Source organism: Microcebus murinus, chromosome 23, assembly GCF_040939455.1.
Source record: "Microcebus murinus isolate Inina chromosome 23, M.murinus_Inina_mat1.0, whole genome shotgun sequence".
NCBI classification, from domain to species: Eukaryota; Metazoa; Chordata; class Mammalia; order Primates; family Cheirogaleidae; genus Microcebus; species Microcebus murinus.
In genome coordinates, this window is record NC_134126.1 from 26,104,850 (window position 1) to 26,126,958 (window position 22,109).

Sequence of the window (22,109 nt, forward strand, 5' to 3'; positions counted from 1 at the left end):
TTAGCTGATACTGCAAGCCTTTCAAATGCCAGCTTCCCTCTCGGCGCTCCCCGTTCCGCTGGGGGAATTTATCTCTGTGCTTGTAAAAGGCAAATGTTTTGTGAGGAGCAGAGAAGTCAGGTTTGTCTGGGCATGGGTTCCCTCCTCCCCTCTCCTCTCCCTTTCTCCTCTGCCTGTGCATCTTTGGCGCACCTGGTCTCTAAAATTGTCGTGGTGTGAGATATGCACTGAATATTCATGCTGGGTCCCCACGCAGCCTCTGATAACAGGTAGTTGTTTCATGGAGCTAACATTTGCTTCCGCCCTGCAATTGCCTTCCCTAAAGGTGGAACTGCAGATTGCAGACCCCTACTGGGCAGAGGGCTGTCCCCATTTTGGAACCGGTTAGCCACTGGCTGGAGGGGGACTCAGAAAGGACCAACCCAACACCCCTGCATCTGCTCCTAACACCCACCTACCCCATGCTAATTATATGGTAAGGCTATCATGTGGTCCTTGAAGTCAGATATTCAGCAAAGCTCTACATAATCAACTAATAAGCATGAGAGATCTAAAGCCCTCTGTACTTATGAACTTATTTGCACAGTTTACTTGGGGGATTCAGGGGTGAATAAACTAAGATTTCTGTCCTCAGTGTGCTTTCAATTGAATCCAAGAAGACTTAACTTATTTTGCCACAAGGTCCTGAGTAATCACACCATCCAAGCATCTACTCTGTAGCAAAGACTTCATAAATACTATCTTTAATCCTTCAAGAAACATATAATCATGGACGTTTTCCAGACAAAGAAATTGAAGCTCACATGATAAAAGAACTTGCCCAGTGTCACAGGATCCCAAATTAGTAAATGACAAAAATTGGAAACTTGATTCTGGCCTGACACTAAAGCCTTTATCCCCAGAGATGCAGTCTAGTGGGCATTCGGCTGATTGCTGCGGGGGTGGCTGTAGGGAGAAGTTCAAGAACATTTGGGAAGGAAGAGTAGACTAATTTGGACAGAGCAGAGGGGTTAAGGAAGACAATGAAATACTAAAATATTAGGCCAGAGATAATCCCAGAAACATTATTAAATTAACAATTCAACAATATGCTGGGGTATTACATAGCCATTAAAATAACTGTGAGGACCACGTAAGAATGTGAAAATGCTAATGCTGCATTGTTGAGTAAAAAATAATAATAAGCTCAAGCAGACTACAAAGTACTCAGTGGTACTTTGGTAGTGCTTTCACATAAAATTTTTAGTTAAAATTGCTTGAAAGGAAAAAAATAAGTCCCCTGGGCATAAGCACGACTATATTTACACTGTTCCAGACAGATGGTTTCTCTCTTCTTCTAACAGATTTCCACGGAGGGAAATCTAATGCCCTCCCTCTGTTATTTTAGTGCCTTGCAACCCCATTTCCCCCCAGCCTTGCCTCATGTCCCTGCCGATGCAATTTCACCCCACAGTTGGCTTCTGTCTCTGTGAGCAAACTTCTAGTTTGACATTTTTAACATGCTTTGGGATCCAGAGACCAAAAAAGTGAGATTGCCATTCTTCCCACCTTCTTGCATTCTGCACACTTGCTTTTGATACTCTTGGTATGACTGAGGGGGTGGGAGGAGGGAAAGTAATGACCGAGGAAAAGAACTAAGTGTCCTAATTCACCAAACCTATTATGTTCCTACCTTATGCTTCTCTTTCACCTCACACCCAATGATTCCACTTAATCTCCCAATATCCTTCATGACTATTAATATTTGAAAGTCCCCATAGCCTAGGAGCTCCACCCCTCCTGTCCTATTTGTCATGGTAATGGCGCATGCCTTTCAGATGTAGTTGTTATTAAATTATTGCCCCACCTCTCCCACCTGTCCCCATTTGGGGAAAACACAACCCTTGGTGAAGTCATATAAACCACAGCCCATTTTCTCTTATACACACATATTAATAGGCTCAACTCAGATAGGCCTTTGCCCATCCTATCTCATCTGCTTTTTCTAGAATGGTACCCAGCACTGTCATACCTGGTCACTAGGTAGCTGGGCAAAGGCTTGAAATGTCAGTGGCAAAGATGAAGGCAGGGCCTTGACTAAAATAGGATACAAGGGAGGATATAATTAGATCAGGAGAGTTTAAAAAAATAAACGAGTAAAAGTAGACACGGTCCTCTAAGCAGATATAGAGACACTGTGAAGCGAAGTCAAGAACAAGCCCATTGGTTGGTCCCCAAGTCTGTGGCAGCTGAGTAAGAAAGGCAGTACCAGGACAGACACCTGGGCTCAGAATGAGCTCTATATTTCCAAAGAAGACAAAATCAGAAGCCTATGTAAGTCATGCTTGGGTTATTTGGGTACCCACCACCTGCAGCTACCCTTTTGGGATATCCATGTTCTGCCCCAGTCCTTATCACACCGGGAAGCACCCTGAACCTGAATATCTGACCTTCACACAGGAGGAGCCCTGGTACTGTCCACCTCCACTCTACCTTTCCACCCATGCTTCTAGACTTCCTCTGCCCCCACCCATACCTTCTGTCTAGTTATACAACCCGGCCTGTAATTCCTCCATGCTTGAGAGCTGCCTGTGGCTGAGTGCAAACCCCACCTTTTCTATCTAACACACTCCCAGTCATTCACAAGTTTCATTCTTTGTCACACTGTCCCCAGTACCCCTTGGCAATTTGTAACTCCATCTTCTGAGCTCCCATAGCATTTTGTAAAGGCTTCTGTCAGAGAACTTAGCAGCATGCTATAATTGCTTGTCTGCATGTCTCTGTCTTCCACTATACATGGAGATCCTTAAAGATTCACTGTACTTTCTTGTCCATTCTTGTGTCCCTGTGCCTGGCACACTGATTGGCACATCATAGGTGCTCAATGTGTGTTGCTTAAATGAATGAATCAAACGTTACTAACTGTATTTTCACCCATTTTCTTCATTCTCTTCTAGGATCTTGCAAACCCAGAGAAGCGACATCCTAAAACAAACAGGATGACACCTGATAGATGTATCCATTAACAACCAGCCAATGTCCTCAGTCAAAAAATAATAATTAGCATGCCTGGGTACTGTGTTTCTGTTTAGCCTTTTATTCCCAGGACCATTTGTCTAGGTAAGGACTCTTCAACCATCGGAGGTTGGAGCACATGCAAATACATTTTCTGAGACTAGCTCTGTGGAGCACAGAGCGAGATTATGGAATTCAAAACACACCTGGGAAATTCAGACAAGATCTCAATAATAAGAGCTGTAATCAAGGAAGAAACCCTTACTTAAGCAAATAATTTGCCTTGGGAGTAAAAGGCTGAACACGACATTCTTCACACACAGGGACTTTAGCTAGCATTTCTTCTTCAGCCTGAATGGATCTCACCCAACTAACCTCAAAAATAAAATATTTACACTATGCCTGCCATCAGCAGAAGTGGTCTTCCAATCAGAGAAACAAGCAGTGGGGTGCAAATGAAATGTGTTCAAAGAAGACACACACAAAAAAAAAAAAGAAAAGAAAAGAAAAAGGACAAGTTTAAAATTAAAAGGATGTGTTATCCAAGGACAAAGCGATTTTCCCTGAATTTTCCCCAAGTGAGGGTAACATGGATGGTTGTGAATTCTCTCTTATCTCTGCAGTAACGGGGGATGATTTGCAGACATCAGATTGTGTGATGTTGCAGACAACTTGGCCCCCATCTTGGAAAAGCAGGGGAAAAGTTGGTGCCGCATAATATACTTGCACAGGGTAAACAATAGCCGGACAACTGTATATCACAGCGAAGTACAATGTCGGGTTTGGTATCTGATAAATTGCAAATAACAACAGAGAAAACAACTGAGCCTTGAGGACTCTCGGCGGATGAACGAGATGGAGTGGATAAAGAGTCCCCACGTGGAGCAGGCAGGGCGGCCCAGGCAAAGAGGCAGGGGGGAAGCAGACAGAGACAGTAGTAGAGTGGCGATGCAGTATGAGCAGCTAGATGAAAGGTTGCAGTCAGCTTCCCAAAAGTCAGAGAACATAATAGGCAGAACTAATAAAGCAGAATGGTAGCAGTGTCAACTGTGATAAGCAGATAATTTGTTACTCTGGACTGCCTAGGACCCTTTCTGAAGGTAGGCAGACGTCCAAGTTCCTGGACTTAACCAGCCTGTGCATTCAAGGAGGAAAGATGTATTGCAAATAGCAGCAAGAATCACAGAGGATTTGCATTGCAAAGGACCTTCAGGATTATTTATAATAACCTCCCTTTCCACAACACCACACTCCTTTGGTTTCCCACCTACCCCACTAGCCATTCCTTCTCAACTCCTCTCCTGGTTTCTGGTTCTAAATGTCAGAATGACAGTCTTGGATCCTCTCCCCCTTCAACACTTTATCTTCTCTAACTCCCTAGGTGATCCCATCCATTCTCTTGGACTTAGATATGAAAATGCTAATGACTCCCGTAGTTGCATTCCCTAGCCTTGACATCTCTCCCAACTGAGCTCCAAACTTGTATATCCAAATGCATTCTTATCATCTTTATTTGAATGGCTTGCAAAAAGCATGCCTAGAGCAGAGTTCTTGATTCTGCTTTTTCCACCAAAACCTATTCTTCTCTTGACTCCTCCATTTACCTGTTTGCTGAGCCAAAATTGTCATCTTTGGCTCATCATCATCACCACATTTGGTCCCTTTTTTTTCCCCTTACAAACCACCTCCCATCTATTAGCAAGTCATGCCAACTCATTTGTTGGTGACAAATGTATGTCTCCATCCTATTTCCATTGCCACCACCCTAACTCAAGTTATCATCCCAGTTAATCTTTTAAAAGCATTTTTAAAATAGTAGAAATTGGATAAATGTTTGTCAAATAATGGATGAGACAGAAGAAGGTGGACAGAAAATTCCTGGAGTGATAATTGCAAATGAATGCAGCTTCACGCCAGCAAAATCTTTCAAGTTCATAATTGCTCAATGAGCACCCAGATTTCCACTGGCCTTGTTCCCTAAGACCACATCACCCCTTCTTAGGGGCTACCTTGACTGCACATGTGCTTGCTCAATTACAAAAGAAAACAGCAAACACTCTTTCCATTGCTCTCTCCTCCCTCACTTCTGGAACATTATATCTCAATTGCCATATGAATGTTACTACAAGTCTGGACATTTGGAAACATGTAGATGGTTAACAATGTTGCTCACTCTTCTTTTGGATACTGAATAATGCATAGTCATTGCTACAGAGCCTCTTAGCTTGGTAGAAAGCAAAGGCAATTCAGGATTTGGGGGCTTGTCTCATGCCCATTAATACCACTTCTCAACTGGGGCAGATAGGTCAGCGGTCATGTCCATCGTTGCATTAAAGCCATTAAGCTGGGGAGGAGGAGAGGTAGGATGGAGAGTTGTGTGTTTGCTTGCTTATGATAAGTGCTAGAATAAGGGCTCTGAAAGTGCCCCCGAGGACTCTGGATTCTGAATAATATAATGATGTGCACTTTACAAAGTATCATCACATTCATTATGTCATTATTCAGCTCCATCATGCCATAGCTATATTAACATCTCTATTTTATAGAAGAGGAAACTGAGGCTCAAAGGGTAAGGTAACATGCCGCGCATTACAGAACCGTGTTGTTTTACAACAAGTCTTGAGTGCAATTTAAAACGAGCGGATGGCAAAACCATCTCGCATCTCTTTCCCCCGGATGAGCTTAGAGAGAGGCATTCCGGCAGGGTGGCACGTGGCTTATGGGAAGCCAAGGGAAGCCCCTCCCCATCAAGCAAGCCGTCTTGGCTGGCGTGCTCTCACGCAGCTGCCCGCGAGCACCAAAAGGGGGTCTGCGTCACCCCGTTATTCAAGATAATCTCCTTTCCTGGTGCAAGATTTCCCAGCGGACCTGCAGATTGTCGTGTCTGCTTGCTCGCCTCACTAGGGATGTTCCTGTGGGTCTGTCAACCAGGTGTCCTTGCTGCAGGGACAACCTCACATTCACACGCCCCGACCCACCCCGGGGAGTAAGAGCTGATTAGACTGTGGGCTCTTCCCACTCACAATCCAATCTGAGGCCCGAGGCATTGTCAGACGGCCCCTCCGTCATCCTGGGCTCTTTCTGCTGTGTGTGACTGTGCAGACAGAAGAAAGTGACAGTTTTCATCATTTCCTGCTAAATGATTCAGTGCTGATTCAGCCAGTTTCAACTCCACAGCAATGCAAGAGAGAGAGAAAGACTCAGAATAGAAGAGCAAATGCTTATCAACCATTCCGAGGTATTGTTACGGTTGTGCCCTTTCTTTCCCTTCACTCAGAAAAGTCCTTGTTGCCTTCTCCAAGGACACACAGCTGTACTGGGAAGCAGGCTTCTGGGCTGTGTCCCTCTGTATACCCTTATTATTTGCATTTGGAGGAGACAGATGTTTCTTGGGAAGAACCATTGTCTCTAACGCCCCAGCAACAGGGATCTCGGGCTGAAGTGCAAATCGTCAGACCAGCAACGTGGCAGCACTGCCTCAAAGTGGGCCTTGGGCAAGTCATTTCCCATCTCTGAATCTCAGGTGCTCTCTGTGGAACAAAGATAAACATACCCTCTTCAAAGGTATGTGAAGCACTTTGCAGGCTGTACAATATTGGAAAACAGCAAAATGCACGGAGGTTCTCTCTTCTAAAATCTAATTGACTCATACCCCAGGATCTCCCTACATAATACGAGCATGAACTAAGAGTTTTCGTGCCCGAATGACACACAGGAGAGAGTTGCGCTCTGGACAGGACTTCAAGGGAGGAAAGCTTGCCTTAGTCTCTTCTCCCTGGCTGAGGGCAGAGAAGAGAGCTCCTCACCTCTCTTTGTGCATTTTGGTGACTTGATATCTCTAAACACCCCCTACCATGCCCCACAAAGCCCATGCCAATCCCCTCTAACCCACCCTCCAAAACTCCACTGCTTCCAAACAGCCTCAGGTACTTCTGTTATTTCTCATGTGGCATTGTAGCCAAACCCTCCACAGCTTTGACCACCCTCTGTAGGGTGATTATTAATTGGGAGCTTTGGATACCCCCCAAATCTCAAATCTCCTGTCTTGACCTTGGCCACCGCCACCCAAGTCCCTGGAGTAACAAATAAGACACTGAACACTACTGGGCTGATTTCAGGTTTTCATCTGTATGCACAGAACACCAAGGAGGGTCTCCATCACTATCAGATAATTATTCTTTCTTGCAGTGGAATATGTTACATTCAGCAAGGCAGAAGTTGCCCTGGGGAAGGACCAGGATATATACAATCTGCTCTATATTTAAAAAATGAAAAAGAAAATGGAAAAAAAAAATTCCACAACTTCTCCCTTTCTGTGCCGTTAAGATAAACATCCTTTCCCCCAGTTACACAGCTCGAGCTGATGGTGAATACTTTTCTCCCTGCAGAAATCACTTCTGAAAAGCAGACATTTAACATTTCCAATCTGTCTCTGAAGCCGAGATTAAATTACATTCTGTTTTGAAGGAATCGAAAACACACTTGTTAATATAATAAATGCCTTCCGTTACTTCTAGAATTTGTCTTTGTTAGGCACATAATTCAAGAATTATCTATTATGGTAAAAAAAAAATTGAGCCATCTGGGTCTGTGCTAATATCTGTAAGCAATAAGTCTTCGATTTCCTTCATACTTCATTACTGGCGATACGCAGGGAGCAATCATTCCAAAATCAGAGCTTGTTTTCTGTTGTCAGACTATTGTTCATCGGGATTTATGAAGCAACAAAAAGGCATTTTCTTGATTTTCATAAGTTAAGCTAACAGTCCGGTGATGACAACCCTATTAAAACTCAGCAAGTTAGATGTTTAAGCTATGGAGTTCTATATCGTATCTATCATTTTTACAAAGCGGCTTTCTTTCCTTCTCCAACTTTCTGTAGAATCTTTTATCAATAGAAAGGACAGGAAAAATGCTTATTTACCATATATTTGTTAAGCCGTATACATTTGCAATGTATCTTGCCTGACAATGTGTAAAAGATATAAAGCATTATCAAACTGACCAATTTCGATGATATGGAGAGAAGAGATGGTAGGCAAATGGCATTTTCTTCCAAATCAACCCTGTCTGCTCTGGCTTTTGCTAATGCATTTTTCTCTGATGGGGTGGGGAGCTCGGGAAGGGACAGCTGACTTGTAGCTGGGGGAAGCGGCCCACTTTCCTGTAGATACAGCAGCTCTCTTTCCAACCTATAGATGGTATATTGTAAAAGTCTTGTGATTTAGGCTGCTAGACACAATTAGTGCCAGCTAAGACTCTGGGAATCAATTTGGGAAAGGAATCCCCAACTGCAAAGAAAAAGAAATTTCTGGGCTTTAATGTCTTGCATTTACGAATCTCCCATTTGCAATTAGGAAATCCTCTTAGATATGAGAGTACAGTTTATTCTCTCTGTGACCCATTGCTTCCTTAGGTCGTTAGGGCTGTGTTTTGGATTTACAGAAAGTTGGGGCTTTTTTTGGCTTTATTTTGTTTGTTTGCTTGCTTGTTTTTAGGAAGGGAGCTCTTGTCATCTAAGAACCAGAAGGCTTTCAGATCAGTGCCATCTTGAATCAGCCATTCGTTTGCTGGAGCCCAACACCTTAGACACAAGAGCCTTAGAGATCTATGTGATTGTGCTAAAAACAGAGAAAGGAATTTGAAGAGATTTCATTCTGAGCAGAGGTGAGCTCCCCCAGCCTTTGTGTGTTCATTGCAAACCTCCATGGAGGTAGAGAGATGGACTGAGTTCCAGAGAGCCCCTGTCTCCAGGCGTCTTCCACCATCTTGCTATTCTAGAGATACCGTGGCAACGTAGAGGAAAAGAGGGGCTACCACTCGTTGTGCCATTGTGTACTACACACGGTACTGGGCGTGTTTACATATGTGATCTGTGGTTTTCAGAGATGCCTGCTCTGCTGCTGCCCTTCGAGTAGCCTCTCGTGAACCCAACGCTACAAATTCCATCTGTGATGGTAAGATATGAAAAAAATATGTGCCCAACTGTGCTGGATGTTCTGCCCCCAGGAGGTGACTGAAGTGGAGCCAGCAAAAGCACAGTCACTTTGATGGATAACTGGCTCCTCGAGGCTCTGTTTCTACGAAACTCAACATCCTCCTGTGGGATTCTGGAATCCAAGATTCCAGAAAGCCTGGGTTTTGTTTCTTTCCGCCATCGCTGTGGCTGCACTCAGATGCCAACTTCTTTGTGACTAACTCCCTTTCCTGAAATGAAAACCAGCAGAGACGGCTACAAAACACATTTGGCATGGGCTGATTGGTAGTTGGATTTCCCTATCTACCAATTTGTGCCTCTTGCCCTCCCAGCCTGGTGGGTTAATGTCGCGAAGTTAATTCCCATTAATTCTATTATTACCTTTTATCTGACTTCCCTTGGGGCACCTAGTGGAATATGGGAATGCAGACTCTTATTTTTTTTAATAAAACTTCCCTGTAACAAAATAATTTTTAAAATGATAGATTAGATCTTAAAGTATATGAACAGCTTATGTTATCCCCTGCCTGAGAGACGTCACCTCGCCCCTCCTGTAAGGTTCTGACTCGGTTTCTGATTAAAGAAGAAAAAAAATGTGCTGCTGTGAGCGTTTGGCTTCTGATTTTCTATAATTCTTATTTGTAAGCACTTTTGTGCTGGTACCTCCTTATAATTTACTAAGTGCTTTGCTCTTAAAGAGCACTTAGCAGAAAGAGGTGCAGAGAAATTACATCTGGCAATTATGCCAGTAAATTTAACTCCAGGACCCAGGCGAAATAGGTCATTCCCTGCTTCAGGTTTCTTATCGCTGTCATGGGCAACAGGTTGCCTGTAGGCCGCTCCTGACCATGTGGCAAGAAGCACTCGGGGTGACTGCTTGCTGTTAAGCTGTCATTTAGGACTCTGATGGCCCTTGGAATGCATTAGCGAGACTCATGCAAGAGCCGGAACAAAGATAGGACAGCCAAGACAGAGCCCAGGAAGCCTGGATTACAAGAAGTCATGTGGCCTTAGGTTCTGGTGGCGCCGACTAGCTCAGCCCTCAAAAAAAAAAAAAAATGTGGCCCAGAATTTTTCTCTCTGCTTTAAAGAACGTGCCAATAACCTTGCCCGTGACCTGTGCCCCTCCCTCATCCAAACATTTCCCATGCCTACGCATAGACCTCCAGACTCGGACACTTTGTGAGTGAAGGGGGAGCTACTGATAGCCACACAAGGAAAATGGGTGTACGTGAAGATCCTTCTGGAAAAACCAGGGATGAGTGGATGCTGTCTGCATCCTAAGCCTCCCGCCTTCAGGGCAGAAAAGAAGGCAGGGTTTGGAGAGAGTGTGGTTTGAGTCATCAGCTCTGCGTCCGTTTCTCCATGCCGCCTTTTCCAAAGAGCCTGCGGTTTGAGCCCTGTCGCTGCCAGTGAGAAAGCAGATATTTGATAGCACGGAGACTTTGTCTTCTGAGGAGTTAGTGTGGCGAGGCATCAAAGTGTGCGGTCTCTGAAGCCAGGCTGTCTGGGGTTACACCCCAGCTCCCCGCTTACCAGCTGGGTGACCAATGTGCTAACGAGTTACTTTTTCTGTGCTTCAGTTACTGAGTGAGTGGAGAAGAGAGAAGCTGGGAGGGTTATGTCAGTGGAAACTCATCCACCTGGAAGCAAGAGGCAAGAAGAAAGAAGGTGCCCCCCTTCCCCAGCAAGGTTCGGCATTCATTAAACACTCACCCGTGTCATGTTCTGCATGATACCTTTAACCTTACCAACAACTCTGCAAGGTTCACACGCTGCTCACCCTCCTAGTCATCATCACCATTCTTACATCTATTGCACAAAGGTGGAAATGGAAGCTCTGGGACAGTGAGTATCCTGCCCAAGGCCATACAGCTGGCAAGAATTAGAAGCTACCTCTGACTCGACAGTCCATGTCACTTCTAGCATGCAAAGTCTCTCCATGTGTGCATGACAGGGGGTTCTGCTTCGGTGGGACCTTCCTTCCCCACCCCAAGTTAAACTGACCTCAACTCACCACCAGCATACACCCTCTGGAGAAGTTTATCCCTAACCTGGAAGTTCTTCCTGCCAAAATATTTCTTGGGACTTCAAGGCCATAGCTCTGTACCTAGGATAAATTGCTCAATCTCTCTTTGCTTCAGTTTCTTCACCCATAAAGTAGGGTTAACATTCACACCTACCTCGTGGGAGTTTTGCAAGCTTTCCATGAGCTAATTCATGCAAAGCCCTCAGAATGGTGCCCAGCACATAAAAGGGATCAATAATCAATAACCATTGGCTGTCAATATCGTGCTCCAAGCTGGCAGGGAGAAGTCAAAGAACTGGAGAGATAGTAACTTTATTGCTGGGTTGGGGAAACATGGCAAACTTTAGGATTCTTCTGCCAAACCAGAAAGAGGTTGGGCAGGACAAACAGAAAGATTTTCCTCTCCTGCCCCATGGAGAACCTTCTCGAGGATATAGCTCAAAAGCAGCATTGTCACCTTCATTTACATGGTAGCAAGCAATTTGTTCACATCCAGCATCATTGAAACTTAGGTCTGCAATTTCTGTCCCAGCCTACAGACACTCTCCTACTTGCATGTTGACCACAAATTAAAGATATTGGCAGGCATGCTAATGACTTCATAGCCTTGCCGTTCCGTATCTACCTGGAAAGAGCAAGCCGGAGCAGAGCAGCCAAGCCTGCAAGGCACGCACACCTGAAGGGAAGTTCTTCATCTGCAAAATGAGGAGGTTGGACCCACCTGGTGATCTCTAAGGCCCTCTCCAGCTCTAACATTCTGTGGGTCTGTGATTCAGAGGCACCCCTGGATTATCAGGGCACCAGAGGCTGAGCCGGTTGCATTTCTCATGCATAATGGGCTGGAGAGAAGCGATTGGTGGGAATTAAAGTCTCAAGTCCTGAGCGCTGCAATTTGTCCTTGCTGCTTATTGGGAAGCCGAAGGTCAAGCTTTGCCAGAGTCTTAAATATCAATCTCATCCATAAACCTCATCCAGGCCACCTGGAGAGTCAAAGTCTCTTATTTGAGAAGAGAACATGGTGGGAGAGAGGACAGAGAACAATGGGATATTTTAATACACGCAAATAGTGTTCAGAGTCCAATAGCCTTGTTCATCTTCCCTCCGCAACCATGATATCTGATCCCTTTGCCATTGGATTAAAAATTGTAAAAACATTTCCCTTGCAAAATCTCACTGTGTATGTGGTTTTTCCATCCACCAGCTTTTAGGAAGCATTAAACATACTGGAACACTATGATAACCAGAAACCGTGCCTGACATCATCAAGGGCGATAGATCCTGAAAACAAGGGTGAAGGTCATAGGCGTTGTCCTGTCCAGCCTATGAAATGCAAATTTGAGAATGGGTAGGGGTGAGAATGGGTTGCCTGTTCCGATTCTCTACAGGGCAAAGTGACATTGTCACAGTCTCTTGGATGTCACATTCAGCATGGAACTGGGCCAAAGGAGAGAGAGAGAGAGAGAGGTTTCTCTTAATCCCCTGAGATCTAATTCAATTGCACCTGCTGTTGGGAATCCACCTACCCTCAAGCAAGTTGTGTCTCCAGGGTGTCACAGTGGCATATGCAGCAGTCTAATGAGAGACCTTTACAGTGGTTCCTCCTGCTAGCTGGTTAGGGAATTGCCTGATTTCATCTATTTAGATATCTCTCTGATTCACAGCCCATGCCTTGGCTCTGAAAACACCTTAGCAAGTTCACGTGCGATTTCGGGTGGCTGTCCTCCAGGTACATGTGACCGCAGCTCTGAGAAGCAGTGTCCCAGGTAGTTCAGACCCAAGATCCACAGCCAGGCTGTCTGCTTCAAATCTCAATTCTGTCGCACCAGCTGTGTGACCTGTCACATTACACAACTTTTTCTTTTCTTTTCTTTTCTTTTCCTTTCTTTTCTTTTCTTTTCTTTTCTTTTCTTTTCTTTTCTTTTCTTTTCTTTTCTTTTCTTTTTTTGCCTCAATTTTTCCATCTTTAAAAATGGCAAATCCAATATAATCAGTGGGAAGGATGGATAGTATGAGTTTAAAACATCTGCTACCTCTTTCTTCATCCTCGTTGAGCATGGGCTAGGCATATTGTGTCCGGGGGTACTGGAGAGACTCTTATGGCCACTGGAACCCTCCTCCAGCACCTGAGGGACTTGTCCTTTTGCATCTGAAGTTTAATTCCAGTCTTTGCAGCGGCAGAGGGAAAGGTTACTAGATAAGCGATAATCTCACTGTCTTGGTGAGAGCAAATCCTGCCTGGGTTTGATAGGAAGAGGAAAGAACATAGGAAGGAGTGAGTGCTGTGCTAGAAGGGATGGGGACACAGAGCAGGACGAAGAGAAAAGGCCAGAACAGGGTGGCCCACAGAGCCACGCGAAACCTCCTTGGTTTTTACAGATCTGCTTCTCTGGTCCCACTGAGAGTGCTCCTCATCCACCTGTCATCAGAACCCCCCATATCCACTCTTGCTTGTGCCACTCTCCTACTGCTGCCAGCCCCTGTCCCCCAGAGGTACCTCGGAACAGAGGGAAAGAAGGAGGTGGGAGGAGATAGGATGTCACTTGACTTCGTGGCCATCATCCATCTCACGAAGCTCTGCTGGTGATTCCTAGATATTCAGAAATAAGCCTGGGAACACACGAAAATAGTGCTCAGTCTGGCACTCTCGCTGCATCCTCACAGCAGGACTTAGTGCAGAGGCAGGAGGAGGAAAGCTGCCAGCCAGAATCTTCTAAGGGAGGGGGTTCCCACCTCCAGCGGAAAGGAGGGTGTTCCCTCCTCCCATGCCAAGATTTGGTTTCTTCTTCTTTGCAGCTCAAAGGCATTAAGAGTTACAGCAATTGCGTATTTTACTGATTGGCACTTTCTCTGCAAAGGTTCAGAGGCCCCAGTGGGCAGACACTGGGCCCCCATAGAGGCCCCCTGTGCTGCACTCCTTCCCCTCCTCTACCTCTTCTTTCTCTTCTCCTTGAAAGAAAAAGGCCCCTGGTAGGCCAGACGCAGTGGCTCATGCCTATAATCCTAGCACTCTGGGAGGCCTAGGTGGGAGGATCATTTCAGCTTAGGAGTTAGAGACCAGCCTGAGCAAGAGCGAAACCCCGTCTCTACTAAAAAAAAAAAAAAAAAAAAAATAGAAAGAAATTAGCTGGACAACTAAAAATATGTAGAAAAAATTAGCCGGGCATGGTGGCGCATGCCTGTAGTCCCAGCTACTCGGGAGACTGAGGCAGGAGGATCTCTTGAGCCCAGGGGTTGGAGGTTGTGGCCCCTGGTTATGCCAGGGACTTGAATTTTCATAGGGGGAATATATTTGCCAAGTGATACATGCTCACTGAAAAAAATTAAAGGGAGCATTTGAGAAGTCAAAAGCAAGTCATTCTCATAATGGCCCAACTCAACAAATCCCCTTCTCAGGGGCTGTCTTGTTAAACAGCCTTGTGGATACCCTTCCAGAGCTTTCCTACGTACACACAAGCACAGGGGAATATATAGAATACATGCAGCAACATTCCTTTAGCACAATTAATTTGCATTATGCTTATTTGTCTGCATATTCCTATTTTGCACCATGATAGATCACGGGTATGTTAGTTTGCTAGGATTGCCATGACAAAGTGCCAAAAACTAGGTGGCTCATACAATGGAAATGTATTCTATCACAATTCTGAGGGCTAGGAGTTCAAAATGAAGATTTCAGCAGGGCCATATTCTCTCTGATGACTCTGGGAGGGAATCCTTCCTTTGCCTCTTCTAATTTCTGGTGTTTGCCAGCATTCCTTGGCTTTCCCTGGCTCGTCGACACATCACTCCAATCACATGGCCATCTTCTCTCTGTGTGTCTTCCCATCGTCTTCCCTATGAGCATATCTACCTCTCTGTCCAGTCTTTCCCTTCCTGGGGACAACTGTCGTCCTGGATTAGGGGCCCCCACACCCACCTAAAGATTTCATTTTAACTTGATTGCCTCTATAAAGAGCCTATTTCCAAATAAGACTACATTCTGAAGTATTGGGAGTTAAAACTTCAACATTATCTTTTGGGGGGCACAAAATTGAACCCATAACAATGGGTATCCCTCTGAATCTACTTCAGTTTCTTAGTAGTTATCTAATATTCTATAGTTTCATTGTGCTATGGTTTACCATTCCCCAAATGATGAACATTCGGTCCTCCTCAATTTTCTGATATGCCAACTATACTATAGTAAAATTTCTTATACCATGGCAAATATATTCTTATATACTTACTTTTGCAATTTTTTAGGATAGTGCTATGGTCTATATCCCCCAAATTCATATATTGGAACCTAATACCCATAGTATAGTCATAGTATTAAGAGGTGGAGTCTTTGAGGAAGTGATTAAGTCATGAGCCCTCATGTGTGGGATTAGTGTCCTTATAAAATAAATTAGAGAGAGAGAGACCTGGTCCCTTCCTCTTCTTTCACCATGAGAGCACACAGAGTTTGTCCCTTCTGCCATGTGAGAAGACAGCAGCAAGGGTCACCATCTACAAAGCAGCCCTTACCAGACACTGTACCTGCTGGTGGCTTGATCTTGGACTTCCCAGCATGCAGAACTGTGAGCCATAAATTTCTGTTGTTTATAAATTTCCCAGTCTAAGGCAATTTGTTGTGGCATCCCAAACAGACTAAGAAAGATGGGTTCCTACAAGTAGAGTTCATGGGTCAAAGGATATGTACATCTTAAATTTTGATAGATACTATAAAATTGTCCTGCATAAAATGATATCTGTTTTTACACTAGCCAACAGTGTATAGAGGTACCCTTTCCTCCTACATCTTCATTAAAACCAGATATCATCAATCCTTTATATTTCTGACCATCTCATGTGCAAAAAGAAAATTCTTTCTTGTTTAATAGGTATCTCTCCAATCTCTAGTAGAATTGAACATTATATGTTTATAACCCATTTGATTTTTTATTCAGTGAATTTTTAAATACTTTGCCCATAATTCCATGGAATTGCTTATTTATCCAACACATTTTTATAGGATATCCATAATGTGGATGTTCAGAGTGCTAGGTTGCTTATGTGGTATTTTTTTTTAATTGGTTTGAAAATTTTTGGAAGGTATCTTTATATTAGGGAAATTAGTCCATTGTCTATGATGTACTTAAATTCTTTTCCTAGGTTTTCATTTTTTATTTTGTTTGTGTTATCTTTTGTTCTATACGAATTATGAAAATTTAATTACTCTTTTTAAAAAAAATTGTTCAGAATCTCTGTTTAGAAGACTTTTCATAGTCCAAGATTATAAAAATTATTCTGACATTTTCTTCTAGTACTTAACTTTTACAGCCTTGCAATTTTTTTCTTGCATTTAAGTCTTTAATCCACATAGAATTTCTATGAGCTTGATGTAGATTTATCTTTTTTTTCTCAAACTGGTCTACTGATATTTAAATATCACTTATCAATGATTCTGTCCTTTCTCTTACTAATTAGCAATTATTACAGAGGGTCTGTTTTAGCTTGCATTCCCTGAAAACAGAACTGGAGCCAAAAGCTTGAGTGTATTTGGAAACGTGAGCCCAAGAAACAGGAATTCATAAGTGGGGAGTGAGACCTGGCAGGAGGGCAAGTCAATACACAAATATGCTTTCAAGTCAGCCACCCCTGTGGGCAATTGCTGCCTAATCGCCCTGGATCTGCTGAGAAGCTTTACTGAATACACTGGAAAATGAAGGGAGAGAAGCATTTATCCCTTGACTCCCATTCCTCCTTGGCCAAAGGTGGCCCCCCGCAGACATTAACTCCCCTACAATTCCAGGTTGGGCACTTGTGAGTGCAGAGCACCTTCTCACCTGCATTCCATAGGATGCCTCAGCATAGAAGGCAAGAGAGAGGTAAGTGGTCGGGGCCAGAGGCAAGTGCTGTCTGTCTGATCACACCTCCATGAAGCTAGTCAAAATGTGCAATGCGCAAAACAGTTGCTGTAGAAAGCTCTTGCACGGCGCGACCCATTGGCACTTTCTGCCAGGACAGAAATGGTCTATTCCTGAGCTGTCCAGTGTGGTAGCTGCTAGCCACATGCACATGGCTATTGAGCTCTTAAAATTGTGGCCAGTAAAACTAAGAAACTGAATTTTTTATATATTTTTGTTAATTTTAATTAATTTAAGTTTAAATGCATAGAGCCACGTGTAACTCATACCTACCTATGGGACAACATGGGTCGGTAACAAGAGACAGATGAAGAGGATTGTGAAGTGGTATCAACACATACATGGTGCCAATCAATATACCTTCTGTGACATACCGAGGACCATAAAAATGCAGCACTTTGTATGATGTACTAAGATCCTCACAACCCTATATCGTAGATATTATTATTCATGTTTTATAGATGAGGCAACTAAAACTTAGAAAATTTAAATAACTTTTTCATGGTTGCACACTTAGTAATTGCCTGGGGCCAGGATCCCAAACTAGATAGTATCATCCCAGAGGGTGTACTTCTAACCATCTTGCTTTGAGATCCCCTTTGCCACTAAATTCTCATATGCACATGGACCTATATCTGGATTTTTTAATTTGCCCATCCCTGGAGCAGAACCACACTGTTTAAATACTGTAGTCTAAAGTATGTTTTGATTTCTCGTAGGTTTTTAGCACTTTACCATGTGACATATTAAAATATTTTGACCCTTAACTGTTAACACTAGCTTCCCTATCTTGATCAGAAGTAATTAAGAAAAGCAGAGGCCAGTTAAGGTCCTTTAGGCTTCAAGTAATAGACTAGTTGACCAGAAAATTGGGTTTTATCCCAAATATTAAGTCTAGAGATAGGCATTTCTAGAATTAGTTAATACAGCTGCTCAGAGACTTAAGACTCCACAATCATTTCTTTTTCTCCTTTTCCAGAATGTTGGCATTTGCCCTAAGGTTTGTCTATGCATGGTCCAAGATGACTAAAGCACTTTCAGCATCATCTGCTCACACTGCCAAGACCAGGAGACACGGATTTGAGTAGGCAACTTGCAGTGTCTGCTATAATGATGAAGGAAATCATGATTCAATTCAGGGACTATGTAGATTTAATATTCAGTAGAACTAAAAATATTCAGGTTTGCTTTCTATTTAAATATCACCTCTTAGTTGAAACCAAAACAGGGGTTGGTTCAGGGAATGAAAGCAGTTCAGTTCAAGATCTTGATTCTTCTGTGGGCAAAAGGAATTCACGTCTCAGTTCCAAAGACTCACTGGAGCTATTTCTTCCTTGGGAGAATTCAATTTTGCCACAACATCTTTTTAATGCTAAGAGAAGCTGGCTCTCAAACCCACTGAGCAGCAGCTCTCAGCGTGGATTCAAATCCCATAGCATCCTGAAATCTTAGATCTGGGGAAACCTGGAAACCCATGTGACCCAGATTCTTCACATTACACGAGAGAAGCCCCGAGACCAGTAACAGGAACCGAGGACTAGAATTCTCCTTCCCCAACTGCTCTCCTCGCAGGACAGTTTCCCTAAATGGAAAGAAAATGAGCTCTAATGATTTATTACATTTTCTTTCTGTAACTAAAAGCCCTTGGACCATTTTTAATCCACTTCTAAAATGAGTACGTGCTAACAGACTTTTTCAAAACTCCAGTATTTGTGTTGTGGAGACGAGCTGGACACTTCCTAAATAATGTAGATTATGTTAAATTCTTACAGATGTTCTATGAGATTAGGCATTTGATGGACATGGTAAGCTGAAACCTGAAAAGACAAGTGTAAAGTTTGTTGTATATTTTCTAATTAAAAAGATAATGTGTACTGATTGCTGAAAATTTGGAAACCTTAAAAAAAAAAAGGCTCAAAGAAATAAAAATTACTCCAGTAACTACCATCCAGTGATAATCACTGTTAACAACATCATGCTTATGTCTTTACATACTTTTGTAGTAAATGTTTTATGTGCTTTATAAAACTAAATGTTCCCACATTTTACTTTTTTGCAGTCTCTTCTTTCTAAAAAGAAAATTTAAAGATAGGTGAGGACCGTTTTCCAATATCAATAAATAGTATCTAATTTGATTTTTAAAGAGTGCCAAGTATCACATTGTTTAGATAAATCACAATTAACCTTATCAACTCTCTATAGTTCAATGTGTACATTTGTCACTAATATTTTAATATTTTAGACACACATATTTATGCATTTCCAAAGATAAACATATTGAGTCGGAAGAGATGCACCCTCTTAAGGTCATTAACACATTTTGCCAAATTGCCCTCCATAAAGCTTATCCCAATTTATATAGCCTGAAGCTGTGCGTGAGGTTTCCTATTTTCCTACTCCCTGGGCCACACGCAGGGCTCACATTCATTGTAATTTTGGCCAAGGGCAGCTTTTGCAAAAGCCAAGCTTACCTTTGCGACTGTGATTTTTATTTGTCCCCTTTTGCAGCTCCCAGGAATCCTTGGCCATGAGAGGGGTTTCTGGCCTCACTCAGCTGCTCTGACATTGATTCAGCAAATGGTTTTGCCAAAGGACAAAGCTAATGGATGTGTTCACTTGAGAGACCTGTTAGCAGTGGACCATGGAGAGGGTTTGAGGGGGAAACAGCAGCTTCTCCAGAAGAGCCCCTGACATTCTGGAAAGAGGTAAGCCTTCTTTAATTGCTTTCACCTTCCTCCCCTGCAGGTTACTTCCTTGCTGGCCTCAGACTTCCCTAGGTGGGGGCTCATTTGCATTTCCTCTTGCACTTCTTGCTGGTGGACACACAAAGGTGAAACTAGGAGCAAATTTAACAAGCTGGCAGGAGAAACTATTTCAGGCTGTTCTGGATAAGCTCGGTATTAGCAGGGTATTGCATTCACTGCTAAATCAATGCAAACAACAGGGTGCTTTCTTTCTTTCCATGCAAGCTTTAATCGCCCAGCCCAGTCATAATGAATTCTGGGGCAGAATTAATGTAAAAGAGTAATGGTGATTAGGTAATTATCAAGTACAGAGAGTATTTAACCTTCCCAGTGACAAGACTGCCTAAGACTACCTGATATCATATATGCTCTCTGGAAATAATTAACAATTTAAAAATTATCTAATCTCTACTATTAATCAAGAAATAAGGATCCAGGAGCAATGCCAATCAAGTTGAGTTTTGCCACCATTTAATGTCTGCCAACGTGCTCCTTCTCTCTGGAGTCTTTGTATGTGTCCGTCTCTTTGATTTTTATTTCAGACTAGCTGGACTTAAGCTGTTGCAAGACTCCCGGAATGTCTCAACAAGCTGAGACACATCACCCTCTAAAATTATCCACCCTGAGTAAAATGCCAGGGAGTAACCTTTGGCCTCTGTCTTTTTTAATTGCAACTCAAGCCATTTTTAAGCCATGGGCTGTGACAGCCCCATGCTCTGCTCCCCTTCAACCACCCCCCACTCCCCCCTACACTTGGGCTGTTTTCTCTCTGGAGAGGATGCTTGTGTGTGCGTGTGTGCATGTGTCCGTGTTATGTACTGTGTTATGTCTTGATGAAAAAATAAATGTGTTTCTCCCAGACATCCAGTTTTAATTCAACAACAAAGGCAGCCATATGTAGATAGGACTTAGCAACACGTACATGCATGAGTGCACGTGTGCACCCATAAACACACACACATACAACATAGTGAAAAAATCCATCCTGATAAGTGGCAAAGCATGTGCTAGAGGAAAATTCAGAGTAGAGTTACTGGAAGGAATTGTAAAGGTCATTTTCTCCAGACCCTCCACAGAAGATAACCCTAAGACACTGAGAAAAGAAATGACTTTTCCAGGACCATACCACACATTGAAAAGAGAAAAATAATTAAAATATACTTTTCTGACCTCTGGTTGCAGAATTCTTCCTTAAATGCAATAGAGTCCAAGACCGGCAAAGTTAGATAGCAGTTCATGGAACATAGTTACTGAAATATTGGCTTTTATGGATTCGGTTTCCTCTTCCTAGATTCCCATCTGGCTTTCTTCTTTGGCTGACTCCTTCAAGAAGCAGAACAAGTAGCACTTCCTCCAGGAGGACTTCTCTGATGCAACCAGCCTTCATTTAAGATCCCTTCTGTGAGCTCCTATAGCATGCTGTGCTGAATCCTAAGCTAGCACTTTTCACATTGTTTAGCATGCACTGGCTTTCTGGTCTTTCATTCCTCCAAAGAGTCTAAGCTAAGGAGGAGGGTGCATGTCATTCACTACTGTATCCTCAGCACCTAGCCCACTGCACAGTGCTCAGCCAGATCTCATTAAACTATGCAAAATCTCATGGATTCAGGAAATAATCACAAGGGCAGGGGGCATGTGTGCACCAGAGCTCACACCAGGTAATTTATCAACAAGCGGAGACAGGCAGACAGGAGAGTGAAGGGAAGCCACTACCAGAAGGTGTTCCTGAAAGACAAGCACAGCACAGCACAGCCTCAGGCCATCTTGCTCCTCCAGGAAGCAGAAATTCTTATCAGGGTAAAGTCCACTATGGGTCCAAAGAGGACAAAAAGTGACCCTGCTTGTATAGAGAAGCAGAAAGGGAGCAGCATGCAGCAGGGAAACATAGATTCTGATAATAGCCTAAAATGGACAACAGTCTGGATCCCTCCTTGGGATCTACAGCCTGTGTCTCTGAAGAGCACTATAGGGGTTAGGGGGTGGTCCCTAAATTTCTGCCTCTTGAATTAACTGACCATCTGCTTACCACAGGCCCAGGCTTCGTGTGTCTAGTTCGGGGATGCAGATGTTGGTGGGCGTGAGAGTCTACGAATTACACTCAGCCCCTAACCCAGTGCTGGGCTCTCAGGAAGCACAGATGACTAGCTTGGCCTTTTTCCATGTGTGCTTCTCTTCCTCATTAGGCTACACCTGGGCCATTAATCCTGTGCCTTGAATGTCCTCATTCTTTGTGAACATTTGTTGAGGACTATCATGGTGCCAGTCACTGGACTGGTCACTTGATTATATGTTTCTCAAACTTCTATGATCATAAGATTCATTGAAGTACTCTTTCTTTCTGTTAAAAAATCACAAATCCTGAGAAACCATTCTACGTCTACTAACATGAAGTCTAGAAGAGGGACCAAAAAATATGCATTTTTTTCCAAGTACCCCAAGCCACTCACACCATCAGTCAAGTCAGGGAAACACTGGTA

At 43.3% G+C, this 22,109-nt stretch overlaps 1 long non-coding RNA gene across 2 annotated transcripts; it reads left to right on the forward strand.

Annotated features, from left to right (window-relative positions):
- The first annotated feature begins 16,628 nt into the window (after window positions 1-16,628).
- Window positions 16,629-21,585, forward strand: LOC142863891 (uncharacterized). Of its 2 annotated transcripts, none has more exons than XR_012914547.1 (3): window positions 16,629-16,849; window positions 19,397-19,593; window positions 20,924-21,585. It is a non-coding gene; the product is annotated as an uncharacterized LOC142863891 (long non-coding RNA). The 2 variants fall into 2 exon arrangements; XR_012914548.1 differs by lacking the exon at window positions 20,924-21,585 and adding an exon at window positions 20,175-20,318.
- Window positions 21,586-22,109: the final 524 nt, after the last annotated feature.